An 8946-nucleotide genomic window follows, 5' to 3' on the forward strand; every position below is an offset into this window, starting at 1 on the left:
AATGTCTTCAGGTTCTCTCTCAGGGACTGACCAGCTTCAACAACTTTACCTGATTTGGCCAAGTCCCTCTCAAATTTTCCTCTGAAGAACTCCTTTGTTCTTGTGTTACAGAGTTTGTGAAGAATATCATTGTAGTCGTATTAATTACAGAAGAAGAAGAATTATGAGTTAATGCCCCACATTTTCTAAATGACTATTTGAAAGATTTTAACAGTTGCTCATCCTAATAAACATTAAAGTGAACTACCTCCAAAAAGTTGTTTTTGTGTTCGTTCAGTTTCCTCTCATTCACGTATTCTCTAATGGTCAAATCAGCTAGCCTTCTACACAAAAGTCAAATTACCCTCATCAATCAGCTTCAGAGCCTGAGGAAGACTGGTTTAGTCAGATTCTTTAAGTTTCTCCAAAATATCCAGTTCAAGCTCCATGTCAATCCTGCTTTGCGAAGTGATCTTTCTCTTGCCCTTCTTTTCTGACAGGGTATCCTTCCTTAGTTTAATCACTTGACACAGAGCTGCCCCTCACATTCTGAACAAAGTAACGTCATCCTCTGGCAAAATGTTCTCCCGAACATCCACAGGCTGAGCAAAATTGTACGATTCGGACTGGGCGAAGTTGTAAACAGGAGAATGCACAATTCCTGTCACCCCCCGGATTGTAGAGAATGAATGTTTACCGGATAAGGCAGTAAACACTGGGGTACAGACCTGAATTTTGTGATGAATCTTCCAAATAGTGTTCATCCAGCGCAATGTCAAATGAACTTTGCAGTCTTTCTTTACTTCCTCTGCAACTGCAGATACATGTTCTATGTATCTGTTATCCCAGTTCCACTGGGCAGTGTGGCCCAGTGGTTAGAGCGCTTTCCTTGAGATCCGGGGATCCCGGGTTCAAGACCCGCTCTGACCACTCACTGAATTTGTTCTTGGTAGTCCCTGGTGCAGCTTTCCAGCTGCACGTGTAAATAGCCAACTGGTTTACCTCCGGCTAGTTGGGGTTCTTAACAGTTGTTGTTGTGTTCTGTTGTTTCGTTGATTGTTTCATTGGCCCTGAAAAGCCTCTATGGGGAGCGGTCAATTAAGTATGTAATGTAATGTAATGTAAACAGAAAACATGTGATCCACCAGATTTCGCAGCTCGCTGTAGCAAGCCTCGAGTATTTCTTTGATTAGCTTTCCACGGTTTTCCAAATGTTTCATGACTGGATGTTTAGAAAGCTGTTCCAATACGAATTTCCAGCACATGGGACGTTTAGCCCCTACTTTCATCAAAATTTCGTCTAGTTCCTTTTTTGTCCGCATATTTCTTCGTTTTTTATTTTGATCTCCGCCGCAATTTGCTTGATGCTTTTTGGTGTTTTTGTTTTTGTTTGAATTCCTGCTCGATGTTGCTTCACTAGTACTGGGATGGACGTTTGGCTGCTTCGATTTTTTTCTTCAACGATTAATATTCCCTTCTCTCTGTTTGCTTTTTGCTTTAGGTTTCTTTCTTCCACCTTTACTGTTGTTGCTGTGATCGTACGTAGCGCTTGATGAACTTGAAAGCTCACTTTCAGGATTGCTGTCCGCGCCGGACATGAATTCCTCCTCAAAGTCTGATATTTCATCGAGCGAATCATTCCACTCCAAGGAAATTAAGGAATCAACCTCACAATCAAGATTATCTGCATCATCTTTTACGATAAAACCTTTCCCGTACATAACAAAATTACTCTCATCGATAAAACGCACCTCCACGCTTGACGCCATTTTTCTGTTACATCCATTCACCGAATAAAAGTTTGAGGACACCTCTCAGAAAACTAACTTCCGACTAATCCACGGGTCTAAAAATAACTTTAGTGAAATTCACATATCCCAAGGGCCAGAGTGGGCGTTTCAGTCTCTGCCCCATTATGGCTCTTGAGTTGCAGCCATAACTAAAAGGAACTGGCGTGGGAAAGAAACAATCTCTAGACTTCATTTCTCTGTCTAACTCTTAAAGAGAAGTTCCTCATGGTCTGAATACCCTTGAAACTTGGTTTGCAACAAAAGGACTTGAGTGGACGATTTGGAGTATCCACTGTATCTCATGTTTTCACATCATGGGTTAACCTCGTTTGTTGAACTTAAAGCTCTGTGGAAGATGCCCGCATTCACGTCTCAGAAAAGGCAAAACACTTAAATTCCTTCCTCTTCTTCAAGCTATGCATTCTAAATGCAAATTCCATCTTTAGCAGTGAGGGTGTAAGTTCAGTTCAGGTTATTCAGGGGCTGAAAACAATACTTTATCCCAAGGGAAAATCAACTTGGTTTCATCAATTTCCCATTTTAAACTTAAAATTTGATCTACAAACTGCAGGTTGAATATCCAGCGAAATCACCAATTTATCTAAGATGATTTAGGAGTTGAAATGTTACGAACAAAGAAAACGCTTTACTCCAAAGTGAATCTGCAGACAATGCTCACTTTGTCTGTCATCACCAGATAGTACAGTGAGAAACACAGAAACATCCTTCTTCCAGTGCAGAAGTAGAACGGGGCTTCAGCCAACTCAAAATCCTAAAGAGTGACATTCGCTCTATCTTGAAAGAGGAAGGCCTTAACGATTTACTGGCAGTTAAAACGTTTGAGTGGTGATGTGCAGAACTTCGACCAAAGGCCAGCCATTGAGCTGTGGTGCACACAAGTGTCAGGGCAAGACGCCCCCTCCTAATGGACAGTCCACCTAACAGAGTGTCTTCAACAACTGTTGTCGTTTCAGGTTTAGCTACCCCAACTCGTGTAGGAGTAACAACAGCAGAAACGACCTACAACGCAGCCGTTTCGTCTCCATTACCTGCCGAATCTACACCCTTGGCTCTAGTTTCAAACGTTAAAACAGAAGTGACCCCAAACTCATCAGAAGAAAATGATCATGCCCCTGAGCTAATTGCCTGCACAGATTATGAGGATGGTGAAGAAAAAGATTCTGGAGTAGAGGACAATGATAGTAACAAAGACGAACGTTTGGTTGATAAGCTAATCCACAAATACCAGTAAAACTCATTTGGATTGCCAAGATAAATTTCATTGTCAATGTCACTGCTCATTTATATGAAGAATGCTGTATACGATATATACCTACTGAGAACACTTTGTTCCGTTGACAATTGTAACTAATTCAATTAATTAGTGAGTAATCAATTTCTGCGTAAGTTGATTTTTTTAGTTGTTTTACCGTTAAAATCAGTTACAGGCACATTCTTGTAAATGTAGTGGAAATCCAGGGCCACTTAATTTTGACCTGGGCGACTACGAAATCAAGGAAACTTGCTGGCCATCAAGTACTGGAGTTAATTTTCAGCCCTGTGTATGAAGAAAGTCACAGCCCCAGAGTTCATGTGGAAAATCAAGACTAGGGAAAGACAAAGGTTAACCTCCATGTTGATGGTCAGCAAAATGGTCCACATGTTGTTGGCATTGTCTGGATTGCGTAAAGAGGCAACAGAAGATGTAACAAAGTTAAGTTATGACACAATCTCAAAAACTCATAAACATTAATGCCATCGAAATATAGAGAAGTGGGGCTGAAACACACCGTGTTGCAGTTGACATTACCTCTGTTATAATTAACTGAAGTACAAGTCTTGATAGTGTTGTATTGCTTGCATTTCTTATAAGTTTATTTGATGAAGGAGGAGGCAGTGTGGCTTGAAGAAGACATTGATTCTACTGAAGTGCCACTTTGCTCAATATTCTTGTTTGTTGCTTTTGACAAATATTCAAAGCTAGTTTAAACAAATATGCTACTTATAGCAGGAAGGAGGTTTTCAGTGTTCCTATACATTCAAGACCATGATGACCTAAACATAAGACACTGTTAACGTTATGTTGCAGAGGAACATACTAGTGTAATTTCTGACTGCATTATGTTACAGTTCTTATGCAGCCAATGTTAAGATTGGTTGTCATTGGTTGCTGTCATGTGACCACGTTGTGATTTTGATGTGAAGTTAAAGTACTTTCACTCTCGAATAAACTCTTAGAAACCTCGCTTCTGTATCTGTGTCTGTTACTCATAACATGGTACCAGGAGAACTCAACTCTCAATTACGACATGGAACGAATTAAACCTCCCTCAGATTTAGATATTGATAACCTCAACCTTTCCGATGTGTGGAAAGAATGGAAAGAAGCGTGGAAATTGTACCAGATATCGAGTGGCCTGTACGAAAAGGACGACAGTGTGCTGATAACGACCATTTAAAGGAATGGAAGCAAGACCCGTCCTGTCAACACTACCAAACGTGACAGCAAATGTCAACAAATGCCATTCTTCATTTGCTTAATAGAAGGAAGAAGTATTCTACCCAAAATTTGCCAAATTACTTATTGAATATTCAAGACAGAATCGATGAAATCAAGAGCGTGACGACAACAACAGACAAGCAACAAAAATCGAATTCTGGCTCGAAACTGAGAGTTGCACATCTCAATACGAGATCTTTAAAAAACAGAATCCATATTGTGCAGATGCGAGAGCTAATGCGGAAGAAAAACTATGATGTCTTGGCTGTTATGATGGCCAACAGTTTGTTGCAGACCTGTCATAGCCATCTTCTCATCAACCCACACAAGACTAAACTCTTAGTCATGGGGACTCGTCAAATGCTACAAAAACTTCCAGACTTCCGATCACACTACTGGGAACGGAAATTGCTCCAAGTGCTTCCACTCGAGATCTTGCCATGCAAGTAGATGCAACTCTTAGCTATAATGAACATGTCACTAATATCACGTCAACCTGTATGGCTAGTCTATGTCAAATTAACAGGATCAAGCATCTTCTCGAATCGAGAACTTTAGAGAACGTTATGGGCTAACACTAGCAAGACCAATGTAAGGAAGTTACAGAAGAGCCAGAACTTTGCGACCAGAATCGTTACAGGAACAAGAAAGTACAAACATATAACACCGGTATTGAACGATCTCAGATGGCTCTCAGTGCCTGACATGCTGGCATTTTATGATGCAATTTTAACTTTTAAATGTTTAAGGGGATTAGCCCCAAAGTATCTTAGCTCACGCTTTAATACGCGTGCTTCTGTTCATGGGAGAAACACTAGAAATAAGAACAAATTAGACATCCCAGCGTTGAATACAGCTGCTGGTCCGCGTTCTTTTATATATCGAACGGTGAAATGCTGGAACACGCTCCCTGAAGAAATTATTAAATGTGAAAGCTTACACAATTTTAAATCTAAAGCTAAGAGTCATTTTTATACAGTTTTTAAACGAATCAACTATATGTATTCTTATAGTTTCATATTATTGTACATACGTTTTAGATTTAGTTATTCACTAATTTTTGTAAATTATTGCAGAAGAACCCTTTGGGAGCATTAATAAAGTCATTAAGTATTAAGTATGTCAGAGACAGATCTGGCCGAGGTATTCTAACAGCGCTAGAAACGTATTGTGTTCTACAAAAAACACCACCTACAAATGATATGTCTTCAGAATGACATCCCATGAGGACGGATGTTTGACATAGTTGTCACAGATCTAAGACGAAGGGCCGAATACTGTGATTTTGGAGCACTTAAAAGATTCCTTGATCAGTGATCAGGTTGTGGTAGGAACCAACGATCCCAAGCTGCGAAAGAGACTACTCCATAAAACGGATTTGACACCCAAGAAAGCAATTAAACTGTGCAGATTCACGGAACAGTCCTACGAACAATCAAGAATTTTCAACCCACAGACTGCCCAAGCAAGTAGTATTGACAGTGTGAAGAAGACCCAGGCGCATCAAGAAGCCAGAAAATCAAATTCCAATGACTTTCAGAGGATACTCAAATACAAGTTCTACAGATCTTATCACGATACAGGAAATTGTCTGGCCTATGGAGCAACCTGGAAGAAATATAATGGGCGAAACCACTGTGCTCGCTGCTGCTTAAGACCAAAGACAAATGCCACTCTTAACCTTAAATTATACCATAGAGCAAGTAGATCTCAGTGTTTATTTATAATATAATAATAATATAATAATAATAATATAATAATAATAATAATAATATCAATTGAGCGTCGAAAGTAATTAGGTAATTACTTTGGTTTATGATTACTTCACTCAGTGATTTGTTCAAAGTTCTTGCGCCACTTTTTCAACCAATCAGACGTGAAACCAAAACCAAAAGTGGCTTGCGCGTGCACATTTTCCTGCGCTTTGTGTCGGCTAAGTTTTGATTGGTTTACTGGATTGTCTCAGTCCTTTTTGATTGGCCAAAGTAATTACTTTGGTTTTGGTTTTACGACACTCATTCGAAAACCGCTCTAATAATAATAATAATAACTTTATTACTTATATAGTGCAAAAATTCATTTATTTAACAATTCACCAACCATCACAAAAATAAGGTGGCAAGATGATAGTAGGGGGGAAATTCAATTTCCTTTGTAAGACTACCCCCTCCTGACACAGTCACAGTCACACTCACACACAAATGAATAAACACCGAACTACTAAGGATAATTATGTAATTTGCTTGTAGCTATAGCTTTAAATACCAGTAGAACGGAGCACTGACAGAGGGAGGGGGGTAAAGGGTGCACCATCGGCTTCCACTGATACCAGCCTTGTAGCTGAAGGAACTACCGATGTTAAATAAAGTTACTTTACCTTTTACCTTTAATGGTACTTTGAGAGTGTGCTTAGACCCGCCAGATCTTACCATATTTAAAGCAGAAATTTTCCAAACCACCCACACATGCCATCCCTTCACCTGAAGAATTGGTTGGTATGTTTTTTAAATAGTTTGCGCCTCAAGAGAACCCTAACGGTTTTGCTGTCCTTCCTTTCATCAGCGGTGTTAACGCAACCCCTAACAAGAATTCTTCGAAGGCACGATATTTGAGTTGTAAATAAGCCCCTCAAGACTTTGGAACAAGAATTCCTTTCTCCTAAATTCAGATCACCTATTGAACACCAACCCAACGTGGTTTATAAAATACCCTGTGCCGATTGTGATTGGTGTTATGTAGGTGAAACTGGCTGTTGCTTTGAAACCCGCAAGAAAGGACACTTTAGGAATGTAAAAACATGTGCTAATGGGTCAAACATTACGAAACATGTGTGGTCTTTCGGTCATCGCATTGATTTCAATCATTCTCGAGTTATCGACAAAGGCTCTTTTCACATTAGAAAAACTCTAGAGGCCTGGTACACCTCTCCTACCAAGCATGCTGACAATAACTCTCAGCCCATTCCTAATCAGTACAGCATTCTTTCTAAACAATAGCCACCCTTTTTTTTTTCATACTTTTACTCTGTTCTTTTTATTACTTTTATCTCGCCTTTTCTGTATAAATTTCACTAATTTACATTCAATGTTATATCCGTGGAAGGCTGTAGATCGACAGCCGAAAGCTTATATTTCTTTTCAAAATTTTTAGCCAGAGAACGTATTTTATTGTATTTTAATATAATCATTGGAGGCAAAAATGAGAAAGATCATGATTTGGTCCTCCGCAAGGTTTTAATCAGAGAAAGTGAAGGCAACATAAAATTAAACGGTGTGAAAATCCAGCTCTGTGTTCCCCACGTTAAGTACATGGGTCAAGTAATAAGGGGCTAAGGGTTTTCACCAGATGCAGAGAAACTTTCTGCGTTTCATAAGATGCCAACCCCATCATGCAAACAAGACCTTCAAAGGATGTTACGCATGATAAACTATCTTGCAAAGCATATTGCCAACATGTCTTAATTAACTGAGCATGACAGTGCATTTGACAAATTCAAATCAGTTTTGAGTCATTGACCAAATTTTATGACAAATTTGCCAACCACAATGTAAGTTTTTTTTAAAAACGATTTTGAAGCCAGTGAAAGTGGTTTAGGGGCATGCTTGATGCAACAAGGTCAACCAGTTGCATATGCATCACGTGCATTGTCAAATTCTGAGATCAATTATGCCCCTATAGAACAGGGAATGTAGGCAATGGTTTTTGGTGTGACAGATTTAACATGTACATACATGGGGCCAACTTCGAAGTAAATTCTGACCATAAGCCCTTTAAGAGTGTTTTCAAAAAGCTGCTTTTCAAAGTGCCCCTGTCGCTTGCAAAGAATGAGGCTTCGGCTTCAAAATTACAATGTCCAAGTGAGGTATGTTCCGAGCAGGTTTCTTTATATTGTGGATACCCTCTCTAGAGCGCACAGTCAATCGTGTGTTTCTAAAGAGAATGATATGCATCAAGACAGAGTTTTTTATTTACAGTGTTATTACAAACCTCCCAATCTCAGATGCCAAATTTATAGAGCTCCGCGAAATAAATTGCAGTGACCCGATCATGAAAGTTTTACACCAGTATACCAGTATTCCATTGGCATGGAGAAAAGACATATTCCAGAAATTGCACATTAGTCATTGTGGGATTCTCACAAGCAAAGTTAATGCTTGCATGACAGTTTTTTGACCTCGCATGACCAAGGAAATTGAAAGAATAGTTGCAAGCTGTGATACATGTAAGTGCATGAAACACTAAAGAAATCAACCAAAAGAACCCATTCGGCTTAATCGCAGCCCGACATGTTGGATGCAACATTACCATTTTTATAAGGTCACAATAGTAGCAAATATGACAAATACTGTATTACTTTTTTAAAAGACATGTTTCGGCATGCTTATGCCATCATCAGTTTAATGAGTTCCTCAGTGTGAACAGTTATATAGTCTACGGGTAGATGAGAAAATTATTACATGACGTAATACAAAGCGGGTACTATTTACAGCGTGACAACAAACATCAAGGTGTAAACTAATACGTGAGAAAAGTGTTGTAATGCTGCAATTGTTTCTTAAGTTCCGGTTTGATCTTATTTATATAAAAAGCTTCTTTGAGTTTTAAATCAATTGAGTTGCTGGCAGAATCCAGAATACTAAAGCACGAAGGGGAGCATTTGTTCTTACATAAAGGAGA

This window comes from Montipora capricornis, chromosome 2 (assembly GCF_036669925.1).
Source record: "Montipora capricornis isolate CH-2021 chromosome 2, ASM3666992v2, whole genome shotgun sequence".
Taxonomy (NCBI): domain Eukaryota; kingdom Metazoa; phylum Cnidaria; class Anthozoa; order Scleractinia; family Acroporidae; genus Montipora; species Montipora capricornis.